This window comes from Solanum pennellii, chromosome 12 (genome assembly GCF_001406875.1).
Source record: "Solanum pennellii chromosome 12, SPENNV200".
NCBI lineage: Eukaryota > Viridiplantae > Streptophyta > Magnoliopsida > Solanales > Solanaceae > Solanum > Solanum pennellii.
Window position 1 is genome coordinate 63731042 of NC_028648.1, and position 8542 is coordinate 63739583.

At 33.6% G+C, this 8542-nt stretch overlaps 1 long non-coding RNA gene across 2 annotated transcripts; it reads left to right on the forward strand.

The window, feature by feature from the left end:
* The first annotated feature begins 3696 nt into the window (after positions 1–3696).
* On the forward strand, positions 3697–6237 carry LOC107005866. Of its 2 annotated transcripts, none has more exons than XR_003575436.1 (4): positions 3697–3954; positions 4763–5156; positions 5392–5686; positions 5857–6237. It is a non-coding gene; the product is annotated as an uncharacterized LOC107005866 (long non-coding RNA). The 2 variants fall into 2 exon arrangements; XR_003575435.1 differs by having other exon boundaries at positions 5454–5686; positions 5857–6218.
* Positions 6238–8542: the final 2305 nt, after the last annotated feature.

Here is an 8542-nt window from a genome sequence, read left to right on the forward strand (position 1 = left end):
TTGCTCTAAATGTTCCCTGAGTTGTGTACCTTCAGCCATTCGTAAACCGAATAGACGTTGTTTCAGAAGTAGCTTGTTGGTTAGAGATTTTGTCATGTACAAACTCTCCAGCTTCAACCACAGACCAGCAGCAGTCTCTTCATCCGAGACCTCCGTGATGACGTCATCCGCAAGACACAGCATGATCGTCGAGTGCGCCTTTTCCTCCAGAATCGCCATCTCAGGAGTAACGACGGCGTTCTTATCTTTCGACAACGGCGCCCAGAAGCCTTGTTGTTTCAACAAAGCCCGCATCTTGATCTTCCATAAACTGAAACTGTTCCTCCCTGTAAATTTGTCGATTTTCACGTTCAAAGCAGACATCTCGAATTCTTCAAGAACATCTCGTATTATCTCGAATTCCGCATAACATTTTTTACCCCTTTTCGGCCTACGTGGCACTATCTTGTGGACCCAACCAGTGTGGATATTTTTTTTCAAGCTAGTGCCACTTAGACTGAAAAGGGATGGAAAATTATTTATAAAATAACTTCAGGAAAGTAATAAGACCTTAGTATAGTATTAGTGTGTCTCTGAGATTCAGGCATAGGTTAGGGGGGTACTTATGCATTTTGAATCTTGATAATTTTTTTTGTTGTGCTTCATTCGATGATTATTATTATTGTAACTAGATAAGTTTGCCTGTGCAGACAGAGGCGGATCTAGGATTTGAAGGTCCTGGGTGCCACATTTTTTAAGTAAAGCGAGTCAGTTGCTTTAATTTTTTGTTACAAGCAAGTAATTTATCTTTTTTCGATCTTTAAAAACAAATCAATTAAACATGCATGTTAGTAATATTTTCTTTTAGATACTAATTAACCAATTCAATGTTAATTTCATTTTAGAAATTAGTGGCTTTATTTGTGGAAACTTTGAGGGAACAAAGGGTTTCCATACTAAAATTTGAGCTTTTATAAACTATCAAATAGTGTTAACTTAATATATCAACTTTATGTGTTGTTGCAAAATATAACAAAGAGAATACAAACTTTAGTTCAGTTCAATCATCCTACTTACCAAGAACGTTGGTGAAGATCGAAAGACCTTCAAATTAAAAGAACTCTAATAATAATATTCATCATATTTAAAATAACTTTTATTTTTTTAAAACTACTATTTAAATATACTTTTTATAATATTTATGTGACGTTCATATTCAGTACTCATTAATTGACAAAAGAATAAACACGTGATACTCATACCAAAAGATTAATAATTCGTGAAAACGAAAGTAAAGGAACTTAAAAATTAATTATGGTGAATAAAGTCAATTCAAATTTACAAAAAATACTAATAATAAATAAAAACGAATAGAAGAAAAAAAAACTATCACACATCAATAAAAATGGGAAAAAAAAGAGAGAAAAACAAAGAAAGAAAAAGTTAAATAAAAATGACAAGAAAAGGGGGGAAAAGGGGAAAAAAAAGAGGAAAGAGCTTAGCTTCCAAAAATTAATGTTGCATAGCCTCTTTGACCTAACTTTGTGGTCAAGGGATAGCCACTGTACATTGCTAAGGGATGTAACGATTCTCAAGAAGAGAAGCATCATAAAAAAATCAACACGTGCCCTCAAAATCAGCTTAACAATATTTTTTACTCTTTAATAATTGATCACGACCACTGTAACATGGTTTTGTACCTGCATCAAGTTATTGTTAAATGAAGTTGCACATATTCTTCACTTTCGATGTTATACCCATGTTATAATCTTCAAAAATATACTATTTTTAGCAAATCCAACACAAACTCTTGATATTTTTTGAAGAGTCCGCATGACATAGTTGTTGAGAATTAAACAAGTGCACAACTGTAAAGACGGTTAACAAAAGCTACACTAAACAAGATATCAAAAGAGTCCTACATAAAAACCAATAGAGCAAGTCATATTTTACTTGCAATTATTCAAAACAACTTGATGTTCGTCAAGAAAATTTATAAATAAGAGCATGATACTTCACACCGTAAACCAATTGAAAAGAGAACCCAACATCAATTGAAATCCCCCTACCAAAAAAAAGTAGAGATACCTATAAATTTTATATTTTTCAAAAGAAAGTGTGAGAAGTGACACATAGAGGAAATATTTTTGTAACAGAAGAAGTGTGAGAAGTGACACAGGAAATATTTTTGTAACGGAAATACGCATGCCCCATAAATATTCATGCTTTGACACATCTCCGTGACTATAAACATTATTATCATAATAGCCTAACATGTGTATTAGAGGAGAACTTAACCTTTTGAATACTTTTAGGACATGAATTTGAAATAAAATAAAGACCACCTTGTCAGTACACATTTCACTTCAATCTATAATTTCCATCATCCAATTCTCCTTCTAGCTTCTCCAATTATTCATTCGATTTGTCAATATGAATAGTTTTTTCTGTGATTACCTTGTAATGTGGATGTATAATTCAATTAATCATCATTAAGCTTTATTGAGGCTTAACAACTTAATTCTTGTGTATTTGTTTAATTATTTGTAACTCCTGACATTCTTCTCTTGAACATGTCATTCGAGGAGCTTTGAGATTTTCCATTTTTGCTACACTAGAAGTTTGTTCCTATACAATATAACTGGTTTTCCATTCTATTTTTTCTCTAAAAAGATTGCACTGGCGTTTTACCCTTTTTGCTTAGGAATATTGCTTCAAATGTCTTGCAGAATTTTATAGGAGATTCTTAAAATGATTAGAAAATATTTATTGGACATCATATTTGGCAAATATTTATGGAACATGAAGCGTGTGATATTGCTACTTAAGGTTTAAAGTAAGCATAGATTACCACTCTAACCTGTCTTTGCTGGTAGATAGATGTAATGTGGTCGCATTGGTTATTTCACTGAATAGTAACTAATTTGGAGTCAGTAGTAAACTTCTAAAAGATTCATAAACTTTTGCATATCAGTTGGTATCAGCTGTCGAGCAAAATTTGTTCAAAATATTATAGTCTTCATGTATGATGACAAGCATTGCTTAATGAAGAGAATCCAAGATCAGAGTTCTCATTATAATCCTGCTGGTGAGAATGTTTACAACGGAGTCTCTAAGGTAGGTGTTTCTTGTCATTGTTTAGTATGTTCCTAGCTCAATTTTTTTCGTCAATACACCATTTTAGCTAAAGGTGGAATGTCGTATTTGTAGTATTAATGGGAGCAGCTTTCGTTGTTGGTTTGTTTTTGACCTTCTAGATATATTGTTTATGTGTGTATTTATTATGGTTCAGGTTGTATATTATTAGAGACATCGGAGGGTGGTGGAGAAAGAACACATAATAGCGTTATGCCTATATGACTTATGAAGACATTCTCGGGCATAAACTTTTAAACAAACTTTTTGCAGTTGTGTATATGTTCATGTTGCCACTACTTTAAAGTGTAAAATGTTGGGCCGTGCTTAGCACGGGCAACACTCATCTAGTCCCCTTATTTAGAAATGAGACTTTGGGTACGAACACTGCAGTAGACTATTGTACCCAAAGCCATGTAAATTGTACTGTCAACTTGTTGCTGAATGGACACGTGGATAAAAAATAATAGTGAACATGTGTAGCATCTCACACATGGATTCTTTTTTTTTCGTGCAATACACTTTAATTTACAAAATCTTCTTTATTGCTTCTCAATCCTTTATCTCTCTTTTTCCCCTTTGATGGGGTGAAGAAGATTGGTTAGGGTTTTGCTGCTTCCAGTTTTTTCAATCAAATTTATGCATAGTTCAATTTTATACTTCTTGTTGTTATGATACTATGTCCAACTCCCCACTTCAATTTTCTCTCATTCATCATTGGTATAAATCTTAAATTTATTTGTTCTTCTGTTGTGACTATGCCAAGAACATATGGTCCAAAATTCTGCAGTGGCAGGGGATACATTGACAAGCACTATCATGGCAAGAGGAGTTGAGTTGGTATAAATCTTAAATTTATTTGGTTATCTTTCCAAATACTTTCACAAAGCTAAAATACTCACTTTTTGCTCACTATGATGTTTGCTCTGATTAGTTCTTTTGAGTTTCTTCTTGTTGGGTCTCTTCGTCTCTTTTTGATTCGGACATTAAAAGTAAACACAATTTTAAATGTGTACCTTAATTTTCTACTCTTTTGATATACTGTCTACCTAAGATTTCTACATGCACCTTACTAACCGTTTGATTTACACATGCATTATGTTTCTTTGATAAATTTAATTTTTATAGCCATTAATTAGTGCAAAAGTTGGACCATTTTACAAAACTCTAAGATATCAAGTGGATTGTGTATCTAAGTTGTTTGATAATATATCTCAATTAACTTATTTAAAGTTCCCAATTGCCATTTTTCTTTTCGGGCTGCAACACGATTATTTGTATCACGACTAAAGGCATATATGGGAGCATACCAATTTATCTTTATCATGGTGGTTTTGGTTCTACTGGTCAAGTTGTAGGCTACTATGTTGTCAATTATGATCTTCCATAAGCCGTGCAAGATATTAGAATATTATTTTTTTATGGATATTCTTTTTGGTTTTCTCTTGGTCAACCAAAAAGCAAAACAACAATATGTAGTCATTGTTTTACAACAATAATATGGAATATACCCGGCTTGATTTTCATTTTTATCTTTGCGATCACTTTTTACTGTACAATTCAATTTAATTGAGTGTTTAATGAAATATGTGTTTTGCACAATAAATCAGGGTGGTTTTATATTTCTCCTTCCATTTTCATTTTGCAGAGGACATGAAATAGCTACCACTAACTTTGATGTTTGTTTAACGGAATTAGGATGGAGTATTCCACCGTCGGGAAGTGTGAGACAATGCCATCAACAAGATTACTGAATGTAAAGATCAAAGCACTACTTTGCTTTGAACAAGAAAGAATGATATGGATTTGTCACCTGCAACTACCCTTTCTTTTTTACAACGACCTTTTGGATTTCAAAATCTTGCAGAGGTTTGGAATCACTACCATTAGATTTTCAGTTGTTTATATTATTTTGCCTTACAACCATTTTCAATGAAACTGAATAGACGATAGTCATGGAACTTCCTGTGAACGTGGACTACTTTTGGACAATCTTTTGGATCTACCACATGCTCCTTAAATTAAGGATGGAGTGTCCCAAGGTAGTTATGGACATGGTCATTGCTGCTTATTATCTATACGTTTAATAATAAATCAATAGTTATTAAAAGAGTGGATTGTTCTTCTATTTGTTTTCGTACGATTTTCCAGAAAACTTTAACATGATTTTCTGGTCCAAGCTATGAGTTTTAAGACATAAGAAATACTTGCAAGTTGTGTATTGTGTAATATATTAAGGTCTACGTACTTATGATTTACCTTTTATTTTTATTTCAGCTTGATAAAGTTCTTGACTCCTGCATCTGGTGTGCAAAAGATATTGGGATCCGTATACATAGATATGGTCCTTAGACCAACTTGTATGGTTTATCCACCATTGGCATCTCAAAGCCAGGCAAATTGGAAATTGGAGGGACAGAGCACCAAGCAATTTTCAACTTCGTCAAATGAATGTTTGACTACCTTTATTACGAAAGAAGACACGGTTATTATATCGAATGTCACTGGATTTTTCTCCCCTGCTGAAACACATCCCCTTGATGCAATATGTTTCGAGGCATTTGCTGAGCAGGTTGGTTTCTATCCTAAACTTTACTGTGATTACATTAATATCTTATAGAAGTCATCAGTCAGTGACCTCATGAAATATTGACTTGTGCTTGGCTTACATTTTCCCTCTTCTCTTTAAAATTGTGTACATGCTTTTAATATGAAGACATATGACTTGTGCTTGGCTAGCAGGATCGCCTGCTCAATGGCACCAATATTTGGAACCTGTCAGTCTCTTACAATAAGCTGTGTTTTGAGGCGGTAAATAGTGGAGCAAAGGACCTACCATTCAGCAGATAAACAGAATTACATCAACTACCAAGCTTTACTTTTCAAGATGACTTTGATCTCTTTATTATCAGGTCGCGGTGAAATTCAGTTAAGTTGATGAGAAGCTCTCTCACTTACTGTGGTTACCATATTTTTTCTTGTGAGGAGATGCTTAAATGACTGTCGCCTCATCACTCTAGAACTAAATTTGTGCATTTCTAATCATTATAGTCGGAAGGGATCGAACTTCCTTATATCGTGCAGGCTCGAGACAATGTCATGCTACAATATCTATGTGACAAGGTGTGCTCAGTGCTCTCTAGCTAAAGAAAATGTCTTTCTATTCTTTAGTCGTATGTTCTTTATCCTCTTCCCAATGGTCTGCACTTCTGTATACCAAGCCATGTTAGAAGCTAACAAATACATATCTGATACAGAAAATTCCGTACTTTTTTTTAAATTAGATATAGGGAAAAGATATTTCACCAATCACTGCTGTGTAGGCAATAATAAACTCATTGCAGGATGACTATAATGTGGAGTTGCCTGCATTTCTAACTCACTTGTGAAGAACGATTTGGCCTTTTTAATGTTCCTCTCGTTAGTACTCGATAGAGAGCTACGTAGTAGTAGGCTAATAACATAGAATAACATGTGTTGTAAATGGATAGTGGAAGTCAAGATTTCCGAAAACTGAAAGGAGAACTACAGAAATTTAATTAGAATGAAAATTAATTACCTCCAATTTCAGTAGTCAAATGTGAAATTTCATCACCAAAATTTATGCATAAGCTCGGGATAAAAATTACTCTTCTCGAGTTTCCCATCAATTTCTAAAAGTCTCTTATTCACCAACAGTGAATAAGGGAGAATGAAGAATACAAAAGTATAAGATGATGGAAAAGATGAAAAAATGACATTTGGTTGTTCTTGAATTGATGGACTAACTTATTTATTAAATATGAGCACGAATGTGGAGGTAAACAGCGACGTATGAAAATGTGTGGATCACTACATCTACCATAGATGAATACTCGATCTTGATTTGTGAAGAACTTATGGATCACCACCGGAGAAGACGGTTTCTTGATATGTAGAGGACTTGTACATCACCACTGGAGAAGAAAAACCATATCACGTATTTGAACCAACATCAAAATAAAATGGCCTTGGATCAATGGTAAAGATTTCTCATTATGATTTATAAGTAGTCTACATCACACCTCTTGAGGTGCGGACCTTCCTCACATCTGCTTATAACATGAGATGCTTTGTGTACCGAAGTGCCTTTTTACTACCTCATCGGCATAATAACCTTATTATAGGCTAAAGCTAACACTGAAGAGGAAATGATAGAAACCTAAGTTGGATGTGGAATATTGAGCATAACAAGCTTAAACAATTTACATGTAGCTACTTTGTCACAATAGACCACAAATACATAAAACAAAGTTAATAATTACCACTCCAACACAGGCTAAGAAGTGTAGTTGAAATGAAATTAGTAAGTCAAAAAAGACTCCAAAGGAGTAAAGAAATGATCAGTCTGGAAATAACTAATACTCAACACTGAATTACACGCGCTACTGCAAGGGCATACCTTAGCTTTTCCTCATGGATTGTATCCTCTTAAATTTGAAACAGACTTGATTCGGGCACTACAAATGCAAATTAATGAATAGGACCAGTTTCACATTGAACCACCTGGGAATGGAACCAGCCTGCATTGATGCCCATCCACTACTCTTTTTGAAGAACCACCTGCAAATGTAGTGGATACCTATGATAATCTCTTGAAGTTATAGAAAACTCTATCAAACAGTCTTAATTTCTTTGGTATGTTCTTTATTTTGTCTCTTTATTTAAAGAAAATTATTAAATTTTCTCTTTGCCATTGTTGAAATACCCCAACACGGGAGAAAGAGAGAGTACAATTCAGGTAACCATCTCTTTTTTAAGTTCAAATTTGAGTTGTATCATGTATTTGTGATTATTTTTCTGTTTCAAGTTTTTCTTGGGTTCTATCATGTTCCATTGTGTGTTGTATTTTCTTCTTTCTTTTTTATCCTTCCTTTGTTATAACCATTTGATTGTGATGGGATTGTGATAGACTCTTGGTTTTGTTCTTATTTTTGAATATTTGGTCCGTAAAGATTTATCATTTGCTGAATTGAATGAATTTTATTAGAAGCTCACTGATTTGGTAATTGCTATGTTTTGGTCCAAAAATAGATACTCAAATTTCATGAGATTGGTTGTCTCAATTATCTATCATGTGAATGTGAAAGATATGAATAACAAAGTTGGTTAATGAATAACGAAATTGGTTTTATCTCAATTCTCTGCTCCAATGAAGTGTGATATACATTAATAATAAAATTGGTTATCTCAATTCTCGCTTTGGTAATTCACATATGTACGCTACGTACAACACTTGATTTAATTGTCGTGGAGATATTTTTCTTCTTGTGATTTCAACTATAACTTCGACAAGCATATTAAAGGAGCTTAGCAGTTTCCATGGAGAAAACTGTGGAATTTCAAAACTTAATGACATGTTCTATTCTGTGAAGGTCTACCTAAAGGTGTATTGTTTCTTATTTTTTAG